The sequence below is a fragment of the Pinus tabuliformis genome, chromosome Q (genome assembly GCF_031772625.1).
Source record: "Pinus tabuliformis cultivar Carrire ecotype Pingquan chromosome Q, CPIR1, whole genome shotgun sequence".
Classification (NCBI taxonomy): Eukaryota; Viridiplantae; Streptophyta; class Pinopsida; order Pinales; family Pinaceae; genus Pinus; species Pinus tabuliformis.
The window spans coordinates 126,095,297-126,114,640 of NC_142296.1; the positions used below are offsets into that span (position 1 = coordinate 126,095,297).

The following is a 19,344-nucleotide window of genomic DNA, read 5'->3' on the forward strand; positions in this document are numbered from 1 at the left end:
ATCACAAATTATCTTAAGTTTACACACAATATATTGACAACATATCCATGTGAGAAGTACTAGAGTAGAGGGATTGGATCAACCAATTATTTTCAATATATGAAAATGTTAGGCTTCAAGAGTTCATGTGTTGTAGTGATGGATGCATTAAAGAGGGACAATCAAATTAACTCAAACTAATAGAATGGGATATTGATGGGTGGAGGTTAAGTTGTACCTATTATGGGAGCCTCATCTTTAGTATCTCCTTCGTCTATATGTTAACCTTAGGTGATGGAATTTTTTCACAAATATTTTTTGAGCGTTAACATTTGTTGATTACATAGTCATCTTGTTTCATTAAAAGAATTATATTTCTTGATCAAACAAGTAGCAAAAATCCTATTGGTGTGTTAGGATTCAAAGTAATTTTTCCTTCCCCTAATATTTTTTTTAACTTGAGGAGGTGGAGGATTTTGAGGATGGCATATTATGTTCTTCTAAGCAATGTGAGCAGGCCTCAATGAAATTTAGGGCCTCAATAACTAACCTTTTGTATCTATGTGGATGATATTTTGGTTATGGATGACATAGTATCTTGGTGGAAAGATGTTTGGATCCATATGACCATGGTGATAATATTTAACAAAATCCTCATGTCTATTCATCAATTTCATGTGTGATTAGTGGGGACCCAACATGCACACTTGTACCTAGGATATAAGATTATGTAACCCTTTCTTGGATGACTTCATTGTCAACATTGAAGGAAACATTTATACTTGATAGTTTTATTTTTGGATGCATTTCTTGGATGACTTCATTCTTAGTGTGGAGTGTAGTACTTGAACATGGGACCTTGTTTTATGGATGATCCCTTTATGGACACACTTATTGGACTACTTCATTCTTAGGGTTGGGGGTAATGCCCATACACAGGAAGTTGGTTTATGGAGATACATCATAGATATAAAATTTGATAGCAATGTGTTTGAAAGGGGACGAAATGATGGGATCCCCCCTAGTGATGTAATGGGGTCCATAATGGTTAATAATATTATAAGTATGGTGGTCATTTAATGTAATATATACAAAGTCTGTTGTGTTAGTTATTATTAAATAATTCATACTAGGTAGTTTTCATGTGATAAATGTAATATGGCCTATTCATTAGCATAGGCACCAATAGTGGTTAAAATTTAGGTTTTATAATTGAATAATATTTAAGTCCTCCTTATTGGATTTGTTAAGTATAGTGATTTTATTTGAGCATTAGTTCATTGGGAGGTTGCCCTTGAAGAGGAAAATGAACAAGAATTTATCTTTCCATAAAATGATTACCATACCCTGTTAACTTACCTTGATGGTTTTGGATTCAATGAAGTAAAATGAACTTTTATCATATTCTTAGAGACATTACCTCGCAGTGAATTCACACACTGGAAACTTATGGAGACCTTTTCTAATCCTTACACATGTCTTTATCTCAGGAGTTGGATCTCATCAACAGTCCAAGATGCATATGCCCATTCGACGGTGAAGGTTTTCTTGAGTTTGGTCATGGTAACTACCCGCCCGATCGATCTCATCAACAGTCCAGGACGCATATGCCCATTCGACGGTGAATGTTTTCTTGAGTTTGGTCATGGTAACTACCCGCCCGATCCATGCTGGCTGAGGTTCATTCGTGATGTTTTCTGTAGGGTTTCCAGACATCTTCTCCCTCGTAGGTTCCAGATGTTTAGCAAGGTAAACTTTGCACCCTTCCTTGTGAAATTTTATCGCCAGTTTCCATAATGGTGATGTAAGGTTTGCTAACGAACCTAATACTTAAATCTTTGTCTATCTCTCTCAATTATCCAGATATCATGCAAAAAATTCGATTCATTCTTCTTGTATTAGTTTCTACAATCCCATGTCCAGCTTTTTTTTTGTTAATGGTAGCAAACCGATGTCCAGCCTTGCAATGATGGGAAGGGGTAGGGTATCTAAAAGCTACTTTGTCTCCTTAACATCATCCCATTCATGTGGAGGGTTAGGTTTCTTAACTATTTTTTTTCCATGCCATTAGTGTAGTTTTACCCTAATTCAATATGCTTGTGTGTTCACTTTTGTAGTATGGTGTCATTTTAGATTAGTTAAAAGGCTTGATTTGTTAATCACCATGATAGGTTATGTTCATGGTTACACATGGGGGATTAGGTTTTATTTTCATGTGAAATGCTTAGCAATACCTCATGGAAACATTTGTGTTTCACCATCAAATTGATCATAAGGAGGAAGCTTCACTGGTATTTGTATTGATTTCTCTATCCAATTAAGCAGTTGTGACAAATTCAAAACCGAGTGGGAAGAATTACAAAACCCCTCCATCAACCACTTCTCCTCTCTATTTGTTTGAAATCGGACTCCAATGGCGGAATTTTGATGTGAATAGTAGGATATGTACTTCACAGCCTCAATTTGGAAAAGACTCTATTGGGAGTTCTGTAAAAGGGAACACCATTAATAGGTAGAGTGATTCATGCCCCAAAGTGAAAATCATAAATAGGACAACATGTATGACATCAACCATATATATAGACACAAGTTACATACCTTTTTCTGTTTCTTATTATAGAAAATCCTAATGTCTACATTTTAGAAAAGGATAACTAGATAAGAGACTAACTCAAAAAGGATTTGGGGAGATTACAACACACGAGAAAAACTTCAACTACCTTGAAACTGGGTAGTTGAGTCACTCCCTAAACGTAGTAAATAACAACTTTCAAAATTGGTTATAATCTTAATGATAAGGTGTTTTTAGTTTGGTGACCATAACTACTTGTAATTCACCATGAACATTTTTCACTATCATTCTAGTATGCTAGAGATCTCCATCAAAATTTATCTTCCCAAATCACCTTTCAGATAAGCATTAACAACAAAGTACCATTACCCAATGATCATAGATTTAGTTAGTGCAGAATGGCTTCTCTTCAATTTTTCATATAGGCTTCCATAAATTTGATTGCAAGGTATGCTTGGGCTGTAAAATATTGTCCTCACTTTTTCATCTAACACATTGCTTCAGATATCTGTGAACAATCACTTTGTTGCATGATGCATCCTCCAGGTGACCAATTCATCCATAGTTTGTTCACTGAATGAATCCTGATTGGCAGTAATCCTCCATAATAGCTCTGATATCTATATAAAAGTGACCAACCATCGATTTTCTCTACATCTCCTTCAACCAATATTTGACTATTAGAGATCCGAAGCCATCCTGAAGGTATTCTGATAGTTCTTATTCAGCCATCCACAGTACTTCACTGGGACATACTCTGGAACTTATAATTAAAGAATATAGGTGAGATTTGATTGTAACATTGTACTATGAATCTTCCAACCTCAAGATCTATTTGAAGCCCACTAAAGTCTATCATTTAGAGATTTCCAAGTACCATACATTAAGCAATTAGGATGCATCCTTTGTTAAGAGCCAATAAAAATCAAACTCAATTTACTATTCACGTGCTTAGTATTATTATTTTCCTTACTCCGATGATGCCGCAAATCATGACAAGATGAAACCTAGAAATCTTCCTTCATCTTCATCTCGTCCTCATGTCAATTACGCGTTATCCTCCTTTTGATGAAAGGTTGGGGTTCTGTTTCCATTGTGAGCATTATGGTTTGGCTCTCATTGATTCTGTCTATGAGACAAACTCTTCAAAATTCTCTCATGTTCTTGTGTAAGCCTCTCATTGTGAGTTCTTAAATTAGTAATTTATGCACACAAGTGTTGGATTCTTTCTAACACAAATACATTGCGCTCGCAAGACTCCTCTCCCAATTGTATCCACATTTCATGATCGACCCCTACATAAGATGATTCTGGTGTGTTTGGTGGTATACTTCCCCTTTGTATATTGTCTCTAATTGTCTCTGTCTTCATTCACATGTTGTTTTCTTTAGTTCCCAAGATGTCATGGTGTCGGAACCTTGGCTCTCATACCACTTGTAATAATTATAAGAATACCAAAAAAATACTCACAACCATATTCTTACCATACGAATGTTATAAATTCTTACCATATGAATGTTATAAATTTTGATACACTACTTGGAAATAGTCTTATGGTAAGGATTAAGGATATTTATGTTAATGTTATATAAATGTTTTGAAAGAATTTACCATCCTAACCTAAACCTTTACATGTTCTTAGCTTAATACTTCAAATTATTTACTCATATCCATGTTACCACATATATATCACATATTATGGAGGTTGGTTTATCGTCACATTCGTTGTTGTTTTTGTTGTTTAATTAACATTGAAAACTTTGATGTATATAAATCTTGACAGTACCAACCTTTAGTAATTTATTTATAAATCCCAAGGGTGGTCTCTGGAGATTTTCGTCCCCTAAACACCTGTACCGATATCCACTATGTGATCATAGCTTGATGATCTAATGGTAAGGCTTCAGGCAGGACGGTTGAGGTAACCACTTTCACCTCAAGCTCCACGTCCGATGGGCATTCTGGCGGTGAGTTTAGGGTTGAAGGTGCCCTGCAATATCGCGAGGGTTTCCTGAGAAGACAATGAAACTCTTATCAGGTAGAGTCTCCTACTGCACCCAGTACCTTACATACGTTCCAGTTGGAATATGTCGGGTTAATTTCTGGTTGCTTGGGTTGAACGTAGGGTTTTCTCATAGAGTTTCCCCATTCCTCACTCGTTAACGTTTAGGCGGAGTAATGGTGGCCACAACAGACGAGGTATTCTCCATGCTTAGGCTCACAGAGACACAAACTCTGAGATTTCATAAAAGGGTTTGAATTAACCATTTTCTTATGCCTTCGCAGTAACTATGGCGCCACCGAATTTAAAGACAGCGCCCCAGGTTGCAGAATGAGTCTTTTTATTTCTTTATTTTACATTTTGTTTAAAACAATGCATCTCGTTAATTGACTTATTTCTGGTTCAATATTCAACGGGTGAGATTTCCTCTAGGACCTTCACCCTGATGGTATGTGTGCGGATTGACAACAGTCTAATTCTAACACCAAGTCTACTTCTCGAGTTGGTTCCCTGCTTCTTCATAGGGCTACATCCCACCGATTGCAAATTCATTGTTTTCCATGTGGCATTGTAGTACTGTTTGAGAAATCATCGTCTGTTCCTCACGGTCTTGGTTAGGCTATTTAAATATGGTGAAATCCTCTTGATACCATCCAGGTGCCTAGTTAGGGTTTGATGGTTTTATTCCACTACAGTCAATATAAACTCATCCACAAATTCTGTAATTAGAATGTGATTTTTTTTATATCTCACTGTTCAAATTATATAAATCGTTATATGGCTTGAGTATTTTCCTTTATATTTCATTGTTTAAATTTTGATCAGCCTGTTATATAATTTGAGGATTTTCCTGTACTTTCGATTCATTCTATGAAAATTATTCAACATTGCCTTGAAGGTTTCATTCAATATTTTAATGTTTTTTTGTTGTGTTGGATAGGAACCTCCATTTGGAAACAAATATCAATCCAAAGGTCAATGCTCTCTCTCAACAATCATGAGGCTTCTATTCTAGGTACATTTCATCTCAGAAGCCCCAACCCTTTCATTTCAGCAATCCTAGGTCTAGATCTTCTTGTATTAGTTTCTGCAATCCCATGTCCAGCTTTGTTTTTGTTAATGGCAGCAATCCAATGTCTAGCCTTGAAATGATGGGAAGGGGTAGGGTATCTAAAAGCTATTATGTCTCCTTAACATCGTCCCCTGTAGTCATGGACCATGGCATTGAGGCTAAGAACAGACACATGGGGGATTATAGAACTAAATTGAGAAGGAAAAAAACAATGGTGCCGACCCAGTTTCATTGTTGTCGGAATTACGCCTAAAAGAAACAGCACTATTAGCATCAGTAGCATTATCCTTTTTGTTCTCATCCTCTGCAGCCACAAGGATAATTTTCTCTGAATTCCAATTCTAATCCCAAGATTGGCAATTCTCCCAGGAACATCGAAGGTGAGAGTTACTGCAGGATGGTCGACCTAGTTTATTGTTGTCGCTGGCGAAACGATCAAAGGTTGGATCCCATGCTGGGCCGACTCTTTTGAGAAGCTTGATAAGGTCATTAGGCTTGTTGTATCTCTCTTTATGGAATCAATATCTCGTTATGGAATCAATATTAGTAGAATGATTTATTCACATAGTAACAAATCAATATTAGCAGAATGATTTTTTCACATGGTATGAACAAGCAATGGCACCAAATATTTCAATGGAAATGCAGTATATCTGTCACATGATTCACATCTTATAAATAAATTATATTATATTATAAATTAATTAAATTATGATCACCATAAAGAGAATTCAGCGAATATCATGTGCCAAGAAGACACCAAAAGTATTATCGATTAGCCCCAGTTCCATGAGAAATTAAGTTCATGGCCATAATAGGTATTCTACATTGTATAGTATTCTTTACAGTTATGAAAATTTATATACAAAATTGATTCAGAAATTAAAAACATTCTTCAGTTCACCAAGACAGGATTTATACCTAATAATTAGCTAGTGTTTGAAAATGAAGCTTGAATCTGGCTTAAATTCATCTAGTATTACTTGTGCTACTTTAGTTACTACCTTTAAGCAAGCTTCTTCATTCAGCTCAAGAAGCACAAAAGTCAACACTTGAGCTTTGCTGCTTCAAAGTTTCCAAGAATTCAAATTTTGGAATTAGCAAGAATATGTTTGGGTGTGTGAAAGTTAAAATATAGGATTGAGAATACATAGAACTAACAATGGATTTTTCATAAAGAGGTTGCATTATTTGGTTTCACGTTGAATGGGATCATTATCTTATTTAAGATGCTAAATTTTCAACTACATTTGCTTTGATGTTTCCCGTCAAATGAAGATGTCCAATCGAAGGGTCAGAGCTAAACAATAGGTCAAAACACAATGCTTGTGCTTTGGCCATGCATAAACTTATTTGATTATTTAGTATAGTTTGATGGAAACATACTTGAAAAATTTGTGGACAAATCAATTTATACTATAATAAATTGATTCAATCACTCATTATATGGATATAGGTGTTAATAGAAGTGTTAAAATATTGTTTGCATTGTGAAATTAAACTATATCTTAGGCAGAGGAAATCTTATTAAATTATAGGGTCCTCTTTATAAAATGTGAAAAAAGAGTATTACAAGACTTTTTCAACTCATTATATGGATATAGGTGTTAAAATATTGTTTTTATTGTGAAATTAAACTATGTTTTGGGTGGAGGAAAGCTTATTAAATTATAGAGTCCCTTTTATAAAATGTGAAAAAAGAGTATTACACGACTTTTTCATGCATGCCATGTGATCCACCAACATACAGTTCTTTTTATTTTGGGTAAGAATTTGTAGCAAAAAGTTAGTTGTCTTGCAAATCCTTTTGTAAAATCATGACATGGTTTGGATTATTCGGTTTCAGGATATTGTAACAAAAATTTGTCTTGCAAGGGATTTATAGATTTGGATTAGAATGTTTTTTCATATATGCGATATACTGTTTCTTTTTTTTAATTATATGGTGCGTCGCTTGATTTAAATTGTCAATAATAATTGATCTGCATTATGTTTGGTGAGATGTGGGGCATCTATGGGTTTGTATTTAGAGCTTGATCACCTTATTTTACTTGGTCTTATTTTAGATGCATGTACTTATAGCTTGATATGTGTGGATATGTCACATGGATAGGGAAAATTGGTTGAAGTACGACAAGGAGCAGGACTGCTTTTGAAAAATAATCTGAGGGCAAGTTTTCATCTCATGATTGCTTCTTATCAACAATATATTAAATCAGAGTTTCTATATTATCTAGAGGCACTAGATAGATACCTTTTTTCAAGAGTAGGAACTGTTGTCAGTGTCATAGTTCAACAAGTACAAGTGTAGGGTTGGTTAGAATTACTGCAGGTATTGGTTCAATGCTTTAATAGCAATGACTTTAATCATATGGAAGTTGCTCTTGATGTACTATCAAAGGTAACTCAAGGTCTTACTCTTGGCTCTGTCTGATTAAAGTTATTTTTGCCTATGTTTTAGAGAGTGGAAGCTGCTCTTGATGTACTATCAAAGGTAACTCAAGGTCTTACTCTTGGCTCTGTTTAATTAAAGTTATTTTTTCCTATGTTTCAGAGAGTTGCATATAAACTAGATTTTTTCTTTTCGATTTTTTGGAAATTATCATTTTTTTATAATAGATGTGAATTCTAATCAAGCCATGAGAATGGGGTAGTTATGGAATTTTCTTGGTTGATGAGTAATAATGTCCCAGATTTTGTTTGTTGAGGCTTGCAATTATGAGAACCCTAAAGGATTTAGGAAACACCCCCTTACCCCCTCCAAAAATAAAAGAAAAAACTCGTTAACCTATATTCAACCTTTTGGTCACAACTTCCACTGTAACCAAATCCAATTCCCATGCTTGTTAGGTTTTGGAGTGCATACTTAGAAATTAACAATTGATAATGGAGAGAGTATGAAACTTTATTTTTAATGATGTTGTGGCAATAGTGTAAAATATTTCATGTACATCATGTCATTTATAGTACCCTTCAAAAGTGATGGTGGTTAAACGACCAACCTATAGCGTCGTCATATAATGTTTACATTGATCACATGTTAAACACTAAACATTGAAAGTATCACATGATGCCAATGCTAACAATAAAGTCATACAATAATTAAGACTTTGTTGGAGCTTGTTGTTTTCTCCTCCAACATCTCCCTTCAAATATGAGCTACTCAATAAAGAGTTGTTTATCCCCTCATTCAACACAATATTGTAGTTGATTACAACATATTCTCCATCCACAGTCTCTGGGACCCATTCTTAGTATACCAGTTTATCATCACTTACATTTCAAAGTGAACTACACATCATGGTATTGTGGCTGTAAACTTGTGTAACCATCATTGAACATCCCCTTCAATGTCCATCCAAGTCAAGTAATTACTTGATTATTCACCCAAAACTTTATCTAAAAGATTGGATATGGGTTAACTCCCATCCATGAACTCATCTGGGTAACCAATTGTTATGCTTGGTTCATTAGGAGAGCAACCTAGATACATGAGGTGTCATCCATTTATTTGCCTCAAAATTTTGTCAATTTCTTAGTTTTTTCTTTCATATCTTTAAGGATGGTGATTTCTATCTCTACTTTTCCTATTATTAGTGTAGAAAGTTGTTGTTTGTTATCCTTATTTACAACTATTAAGCTCGCACCATGTCCAACACCAAGACTCCTGGCCAGATAAAAAAAATTCAACACTTGTGATCATTGGTGCCAGCATTGAGGTTCAATTGTTTACTTCTACTTAATTAGTCACATTAATTGGTTTTCACTACCATTGAAAATTAGTATAACCTTTTCTTTCTTTCAAGAAACATTGACACTGCAACTTAAATTTAAAGGTTTCATATTTTTCAAGAGAAGGGGTTAGTAGGGGTTCATAAAAAGGTGTATGGGAATCATAGTGAAAAATGTTAGGAACTGAATATGGCATCAAGCTCAGGAATTGCCGCTAATGCAAGATGGGTTTCTAGCGAGGGAAATTTCTGAATGGCCGTGACATTTTTATCCACTTAACATGGAATATATAACTATTTAAGTTGTGTGAAGGTTGTGATATTTGGATCATTTCCATGTGCAAGTGGTGCAAAAAAGAATGATTTAGTTGTGTTGTTTGTGGTTGCACAATTTCTCATACAAAATAGATCATAAATATGCAAATTTTAAAGCAGAGTACATTGTTATTTAAGAATTTGAATTGATTCTTCAATGATACATCAATACAAGGACTATATTGACCCAATAAGGCTTCTACAAGTGCTAAGTCTCCACAACTGAATGTCTAACAAAGGTCACCAAGGAAAGGTTGATCCTATCATCATACCACAAGGAAACAAGACTGAATACACCTTTTCTTGAGTTAAGACTTCAAACAAAGAATAGATCTTGGACTGATATGATGATAACAATATAGATCAGAGATAAATATAGGTTCCAAACCTCCTTGACATACCTTAGACATATGTTATAGATATTAGACCAATATCACAGATTTAGATAAAGATCACAGATTAGGATCTATGGTACATAATTTGATCAAGTTTCATAGGATTTTGGTCTAGTCTCCACTGATCTCCGATATATATCACAAGAAGTACCTAGTGTCCATTTTGACAATGGATGTCAAAGGTTTCAGGGTGGCATTCATTGATGGAAAGGTACATGTTTGAAAATGAAATTTTCAAAGATGCTTTTACTCATGGGTTTAGGGTTGGAAATTTGTATCTAGTTGCATAAGTCCATTAGGGATCATGTCAGTTGACACATCTCATCTATAATACCAGAGGTCTACTTTATGGGGCCCTACTCGATGTGAATCAGGTGGTGACAAGGATGCCTGAATTCAAAAAGAGCATGAAGGTACATGTCTGAGATGTACTGAAGGAAAATCTTACAAGGGGACCATTCCCCTAATGTAGCAGGTCCACAGGTTTGGAACAACCCAAGGGGTTTGAGATTCATGATAGGGAATCTCATGTATGAAGGTGGAAAAATCCCTCTATGGCTTGGAGCTAACACCCGCTTAATATGAGAGGATTGATAGTTGTATGATGACGCTGAGATTCACTAGGAGTGAAGTCAATCCAAACCATTGCTTGAAGGTTGTGGATGATAGACCTCTCATACTGGCACCTTATGAGGATGACCTCTTTCTGACAGGTGCAGACCCTCTCATTTGCAACAGTAAGAGGGAGTTGGATTCTGGATTTTGAATGGTGAACTGCAAGCCTGTGACTACCTCGATGGAGCTTAACTTTCAAAAGTTATGTGGTAGTGATGCTGAAACATATTTGGGAAATGCCTCTGAGTTTCATAAACTCATTCGTATTGATGTTCTTGGTGAACTTCTAGATATATGTTTTGCAGTTAGCATGTTGGGCTGATATTTTGGTTGAGCCTCACTAGATTGGTGCCAAGAATCTTCTCAGATATCTTTGGGGAAAAACCTCTCATGGATTGAGATACATTGCTGGAAATATGAAGCTACATGATTATTCGAATGCTAACTGGGTAGGCAGTGTGGAGAATCTCAAGAGCACTTCTGAGTGCTGATTCTCTTTGGGTTTTGTTTGATATCTTGGATATAGTGATGATGGGTGCAGCATGGTGCAGCACAGTGAGGTACAACATGATGACGAGGTGCAACACAATGATAGGTGAAGGAGTCACCTTGGAGAATCAGTTGAAGTAGCATGTCTTCAACTGAGTTCAACTATCTCATGTATCATCTTCTTAGAGATGATCTATGAAAATCTATGAAAATTTCATGCAATTCCATAAATTCAATTCTGTAATCTCTATTCCTTGTCAGTTAGCATATCCCGATGTTATCTGAGTACAATTTCGTTAGTGATCTCCACCTACTCAAGCATTTAGGATATCACAAACAATGCTAATTCCAAGTGTGCACACATATATTACAATAGCAATCCCAATCCCAATAGAATTTCAATTAATGAATTTATAAGTTTTCCATATGATCTTAATTTCTATTCCAAGCTCACTACACAAGAAAATTATAGACATTCCAAGACACATTGATTGGTACTATTCTAAATGGGAAACAAAAGAACTGAATGATTTTTGCTTCAAGTGTAGTTTCACATTCTTCAATTTCATGACATGACACTTTTAGTGAACATGAATGTTGCTTCCGATCCTTATCAAGAAAATACCCCATGCTTTCTGAACCAATTGGGAACTTCACATACATTCACTTACTAGTTCACTGATTTACAAATTCTACCACCCTCATAGTAGTGTCAGTATCCATCACTTCAAGGGTAGGGGTGTCTAGTGAGTGCTCAACCACAAAGCCTAGACTTGAAATATCCTTAAAATTTGAAGAGTTGGGACCAGGCTTGAGGGATTCCTTAAAATACTTGGATGTAGTAATAGAAGGAGCCCCCACCTCCCTTGGCTCCACCTTTCAACTCTACGATGAGGGAGATTGAAGCCTCATTTGTGATGCCATAATCACATAGAAGGAATTCCTTTCTTAGTATCCTGTCTTTGTACAAAAGTCTCAAAAGCATAGCCAAAATTCTTGTATGTTCTTGGATTTTAGTAGCAAACTTTGCTACCGAGTCAACTGTTGGCATCATAATACAAGGAGTCCCTTTTGATAGATTTTTTACAAATATGGTGAAAAGGAGCAGGTCTGAAATTAAAGATCCATGCTTTACAAGTTCTATCTATGGGGAGAGAGGGACAAATGCATGTCTACCCTCTTCATTCTAGTGGAAATTTCTTATAAACATATTTTAGAAGCGATGATATAGTGGTAGTTGCATGAGCGAAGGGAGGATATCAATTCAGTTACCTCTTTGAGACAGGATCCTTAGACTCCAATTCCTCTTCTCACAAATGTTCAACCGGTATAGTGTCTAATAACTTCTGAGAAAATTGCACTGTCATTCTCCTTTAGCTGCATCTGCGATTGGAATTTGGACCTGAAATGTGACTATATGGGATGCTATTTACAATCAATTTAGCTTGTATGGATTTAATTGTAATTGTAACTGTAATGCCTTTTGGTAGGTTTCTGGGGAGTTTCAAGATATCTCCCCCAAGCATGTGCAAGTCACTGGTAGTCCTGTCAAAGCCTGGTAACACGCAGTGTGAATCAGTAAGTCTTGAAGGATGATAAAAATATATATTATTTTAACTTTTGCTTTCCATTGAATCATTATGCATTTAGTCTGTTAATGAAAATATATGTATGTGGAAGCAACTGGGCTAAGCAGGAGCTGCAACAGGAACAGTAAAAGTGGTAGTGTGCAAGCAGAAAATGTAAAAGTTCATGCCCCATCTATCACAGGTTGCAGTTTAGGCGGCAATTACAGGCATGAATATCCTCAACAAAGTCTCTTTAGAACAAGGAATGAAAAACTTTGTCTTTGTGGCATACAGACAAATTATTGCTACGTTGGCCATTTCTCCTTTGGCTTATGTTCTAGAACAGTACAAATTTATAAGCCCAACTTTTTCTCTAAATTGACCTTTATTATTTTGGTGAATAAAACTGCAAAGCCTTATCTCTTTTTCCTAAGATATATATTTCCACTTCTATGTAAGTTTTAGCCTAAACTTACATACTTCAAGTCTAAATAATTTTTCTTAACTGAACCTACCTACAGATCTATTACCGGTAAGTTTAACCCCAATAAAACATATCAAAACAACAAAAAAAATTTGATCATGATGTTTGCCTGCTGGGATCACCATTGAATGTAAGGCTATTAACCAATGAATATATGTTTGTCTGCTAAGGTTGTTAACCATGGAAGTGTTTTCTCACTATGCTCCATTAGTGCGCTTGATAATTTTCCAATAAAATTTTGTCATCTTATCATATACCCTTCTTTGGATATCTGCAAAACCAAAACTGGGAATCCAAGAAGAAGAAGAGGATGAGGAAGTGGGTGCACACTGAAATTGCCTATTCCTCCCATTGGAATTTATAACCAAAAAATATATTGTCCTTCCTACAAGTCATCCTAGATAGCATCTGAGAAATATTAATAGTTGTAGGTATCCCATCCAATCATAAACTCTAAGAACTAAATGTTAATAGTTGTAAGTATCCCATCCAATGATAAACTTTGAGAAGTGTTAATAGTAGGAACCTTGTGGGTGAGACTGAATATCTTCTTTTGCAATTTCACAGGTTTGATAGAGAAGGAGAGCCATCTCAGTTGGCCAGTGTTGACATCTTTGTCAGTACAGTGGACCCTCTAAAGGATCCTCCTCTTGTCACAACAAATATTGTTATTTCTATACTCTTCACATCTACAACAACGTTCCTCCAGGTGAGTTCCTTCCTATTCTCCTCTCTTTCAGATTCAAGACTTAGGTTAGGTTAGCTAGCTTGCTGGAAGGGGTCTTCACTGATAATAACCTTACTGACTAAAAACCTACCTATTTCAGTAGGCATCGTCAAGTGGGGGTGTTTGAAGAGAAGTAGGCCTAGCTCAAGCAATAGCAATGGATTCCCCAGCCACAAGGGAAGGTTAATAAGGCGGCCGATAAAAGCATGATGAGCATAAATCTTATTTGTTACCAATCAAGTGGTATTAAGGAGCAATCGACACACATACCACACTATGAACTTTGATAACTCTGTTGGGATATGAACATGGATTATACTATTATCACTTGACCGAGCTAGACCTTTTGGCTTAATTCCTTCCTGACTCTACTTTTCTTTTCCCGTATACTTCTTTATGCCTACCAGAGCTGCTACCTGCCAAAGGTGTTATACTTATTTTCTGCATACAAACAAATTATTGCTACGTTGGCCATTGCTCCTTTGGCTTATGTTCTAGAACGGTATGAATTTATAAGCCCAACTTTTTCTCTAAATTGACCTTTATTATTTTGGTGAATAAAAATGCAAAGCCTTATCTCTTTTTCCTAAGATATATATTTCCACTTTTATGTAAGTTCTATCCTGAACTTACATACTTCAAGTCTAAATAAGTTTTCTTAACTGAACCTACCTATAGATCTACTACCGGTAAGTTTAACCCCAAAAAAATGCAGCAAAACAGTGAAAGAAACTTGATCACGATGTTTGTCTGCTGGGATCACCATTGAATATATGTTTGTCTGCTAAGGGTATTAACCATGGAAACATTTTCCCACTATGCTCCCTTAGTGCGCTTGATAATTTTTCAATAAAATTTTGTCATCTTATAATATACCCTTCTCTAGATATCTGCAAAACCAAAATTGGGAATCCAAGAAGAAGAAGAGGATGAGGAACTGGGTGCAAACTGAAACTGCCTATTCCTCCCATTGGAATTTATAACCAACAAATATACTATCCTTCCTACAAGTCATCCTACACAACATCTAAGAAATATTAATAGTTGTAGGTATCCCATCCAATCATAAACTCTGAGAATTAAATGTTAATAGTTGTAAATATTCCATCCAATGATAAACTCTGAGAAGTGTTAATAGTAGGAACCTTGTGGGTGATTCTTCTTTTGCAATTTCACAAGTTTGACAGTGAAGGAGAGCCATCTCAGTTGGCCGGTGTTGATATTTTTGTCAGTATAGTGGACCCTCTAAAGGAGTCTCCTCTTGTCACAACAAATATTGTTTTGTCTATCCTTTCCTTGGATTATCCTGTCGATAAAGTTTCATGCTATGTTTCTGATGATGGAGCAGCAATGTTGATTTTTGAAACTCTTTCAGAAACTTCAGAATTTGCAAGGAAGTGGGTACCATTTTGCAAAAAATACAGTATCGAGCCGAGGGCTCCATAATTCTACTTTGCCGAGAAAACTGATTATTTGAAGGATAAAGTACAACCTTCCTTTGTTAAAGAATGGAGAGCAATGAAGGCAAGTGCACATTAAAGTATCCAAATGTAAGAGCTACTTCTGTTGGTTTATTGGTTTTTCTTGCCCTTGATATCTTCCATTTTTGTGCCAATATCAGAGGGAATATGAAGATTACATGATCCAAATTAATTCTCTTGTGTCCAAATCACAAAAAGTGCCAAAAGAGGGATGGACCATGCAAGATGGAACTCCATGGCCAGGCAAAAACACTCGAGACCATCCTGGGATGATCCAGGTATCAGATACTCATCTTTTACCCCAGATTCTTATCTTTCCTTTGTAGTCTATATGAAGTATCATGATTTTCTCTCCCTTTTGTTAACATGCTTATAAATATGTTGCAAGTAATGGAAATTAGTACTACTAAATTTTTCACTTTCTGCTTCAGGTATTCTTAGGTCACAGTGGGGGAGTTGAAAATGATGGTAATGAATTGCCATGGTTATTTTATGTATCCCGTGAAAAGAGGCCTGGTTTCCAACACCACAAGAAAGCAAGTGTAATGAATGCATTGGTATATTTCTAGCTATGTACACATCTCTCTTTTTTTGTTGATTTCCTCATATGAAATTCATTAATTATTATCTTGACACTGATGATTGTTATCCATTGCTCCACTTAGGTCCGAGTGTCTGCTATCCTAAAAAATGGCCTCTTTCTGTTGAACCTTGATCGTGATCATTATATAAACAACAGAAAAGATATTCGTGAGGCAATGTGTTTTCTAAAGGATCCATTTCTTGGGAAGAAAACTTGCTATGTATGGTTTCCTCAGAGATTTGATGGCATTGATCGACATGATCGATATGCTAATCGTAACACTATGTTCTTTGATGTAGGCATTGATAAAAACCCAAAATTTTTTCTTATACGCAATTATGCAATTTTCATATAATTTCAGCCTGGCATATTAATTCTGAAATTTTTGCAAATCACCTTGAGAGGTTTCAATGGTATCCAAGGGCCTGTTTATGTGGGTATAGGGTGTTGTTTTAATAGACAAGCACTCTATGGTTATGATTTGTAGGTTTTAACCCCATACAAAAATTACCTGCATACGAATTCTAAAACACAGAAAATAAACAATGCAAGAGCAGAACACATAAAACACATATACACAGAGATTTTCCCGTGGATCCCAAAACCGGGATTACCAGCTTGATTTTTTATTATGTTCCTTTCAATGTTCTAATACATATTTATACATGCCGAAGCATCCAATACCATGGACTAAAAACCATCACGTCCAATACCATGGACGGAAAACCATCGCGTCCAAAAAACATGTGTGAAAATCATGCAAAAAACCATAGGTGGGTCCGCCCACCCTAACATAGGGTCCAAAACCAAAAATTTTCGGGGCGCTGCCCCGGACCCGATAAAGTGGGGTTACAGATACGCCTCAAACCCCCTGTGATCCCCGCGCTACACAATCGGCGCAACGAAGTGAGGCTCCGCCACCCCTCTAACCCCCCATTTAACTACGTGGTCTAGTCGTGGAAAGAATATAACACAACCCAACATGATCCTATTCTCATTGAGAAGGATCTTGAACCAGCATGTTTTCTGAGATGTTGATAGGGGTCTAGAAAGAAGAGCAGAAAATCAAACAAAAGGTATGATGACGATAAGAAGAGAACCAAGCGAACTGAATCTACTATACCCATCTTTAGTTTGGAATACATAGAAGAGGGTGTTGAAGGTGAGTCCAAGTCCAGACCAGTGATTTGTATTTTTTGACAACTCATTTACCCTTAAACATTGTTCGCCCTCACCCTTCTTTGAAATTGCGTATTGCAGGATTTGATGATGAGAAATCATTGCTCATGTCCCAAAGGAGCTTAGAGAAAAGATTGGGACAATCACCAGTGTTTATTCAATTTACCCTCATGGAAAATGATGTTCTTCCACAATCTGCGAATCCTGCTTCTTTATTGAAAGAAGCCATTCATGTTATCAGCTGTGGATATGAAGACAAGTCAGAATGGGGAAAAGAGGTATGAGTAGAGGTGGATCTGCATCTATTTGATGATGCTGTGGATTTTTTTTAGTTCATTGAATTAGTTTTTTCTATAGTGAAGTTGTATAAACATTTTTCCTGAATGTGCATAAATTCTCTTCAAAATAAGGCAACAGTTTGTTTAGGAAACCAAGCACCAAGCACCTATTCTTGAAGCAAAGATCTAATATGAATGGGTTCTCATATTTTGTGCAGATTAGGTGGATTTATGGTTCTATCACAGAAGATATTTTGACTAGGTTTAAAATGCATTCTCGACACTGGATTTAAATATACTACATGCCTGCACATCCTACATTCAAGGGATCTGCACCAATCAATCTTTTAGATCATTTGAATCAAGTGCTCTGATGGGCCCTTGGTTCTGTTGAAATTTTATTGAGCAGGCATTGTCCAATTTGGTATGGCTACACCAATTGCAGAAGCTGGCATACATCAATACCATAGTTTATCCTCTCACATCCCTCCCACTGGTTGCATATTGTACCCTGTCAGTTGTTTGTCTTCTTACAAGGAAGTTTATCATTCCTAAGGTAAGATTTTCAACCCTTACTGACCTTAATCTTGTCAATCTTTACTCACCTGTAATGCAATCTATATTTTAGATTTTTTTTGGATTTCGTTCTCATACAATGCTTCACATTTTCCCCTAGTTTTTATATTTATTTTGATCTTCAGATTAGCCACTGTGTAAGTGTGTTCTTCATGTTATATTTTATTTCCATTTTTACAACTGCTATTCTAGAGCTACGCTGGAGTATAGTTGGCATCGATGAATGGCTGAGGAATGAGCAATTTTGGGTTATTGGAGGTGTATCAGCACATTTGTTTACCATCTTTCAAGGGTTACTGAAAGTTCTAGCAGGGATTGACACAAACTTTACTGTCACATCAAAGACTTCAGATGAAGATGGTGAATTTGCTAAGGTTTATGTTTTTAAGTGGACCAGTCTTCTCATCCCTCCAACTACTTTGCTTGTGGTAAATCTTGTTGGTGTAGTAGCAGGTGTTTCCCAAGCTATTAATAGTGGTTATCAATATTGGGGTCCATTGTTTGGAAAACTGTTTTTCTCTCTGTGGGTGATTGTTCATCTTTATCCATTCCTCAAGGGATTAATGGGTTGCCAGAACCGGACACCAACAATAGTTATTGTTTGGTAAATTCTTCTTTCGTCCATATTCTCCCTACTTTGGGTAAGGATAGATCCTTTCACAACAAACACAGGAACATCATCAACCACACAACAATGTGGTGTAAATTGCTAAAACCCCTATTAGCGTTCATTAGCAACAAATAAGGAGGAACTAAAAACACATCTGAGGGCCAAGAATATCTCAAATTTATTTGTGTCATCTCTAGATAATAATATTTGAGAGGGAGGGGCTTTAAGCATATTGCTTTCTAGCTAGTTCCAGCATAGGGACTAAACCTTGTACTTTGTCTTTGATTGATAGTTAAGATTGTACGGTGCAGTTGGTTCTCTATTTCAACCAAGACAGTTGAGGTTTACTTGGAGTCATGCCTGTTCCAGAACTAATCTAATGCCACAAAATAGTGGGCAATGGATTATAAGGTTTGATATTGAAGAATGTATTTTTAAAAATATTTATTCATTTTTAAGTGGCATTCCTATCACAGACAAAATTATGGCACATCTTAATTGAATGTCATGTTTTTTAAAATGTGAAGTGGTCAATATCAAATAATTGTGTCATGTAGGAGCAGTGGCAGTTATTAAGATTTTAGGCATACAAGTGCCTATGAAAATGGTAAATGTATGTTGTTTGTTCGTTTCATAAAATACAATTATAAGTGCCTAGGAAAATAGTAAATATACGTTGTTCGTTTGT

At 35.9% G+C, this 19,344-nt stretch overlaps 1 pseudogene; it reads left to right on the top strand.

The window, feature by feature from the left end:
- Positions 1-18,759, top strand: part of LOC149218574 (putative cellulose synthase A catalytic subunit 1 [UDP-forming]) — a 58,197-nt pseudogene extending 39,438 nt beyond the window's left edge.
- Positions 18,760-19,344: the final 585 nt, after the last annotated feature.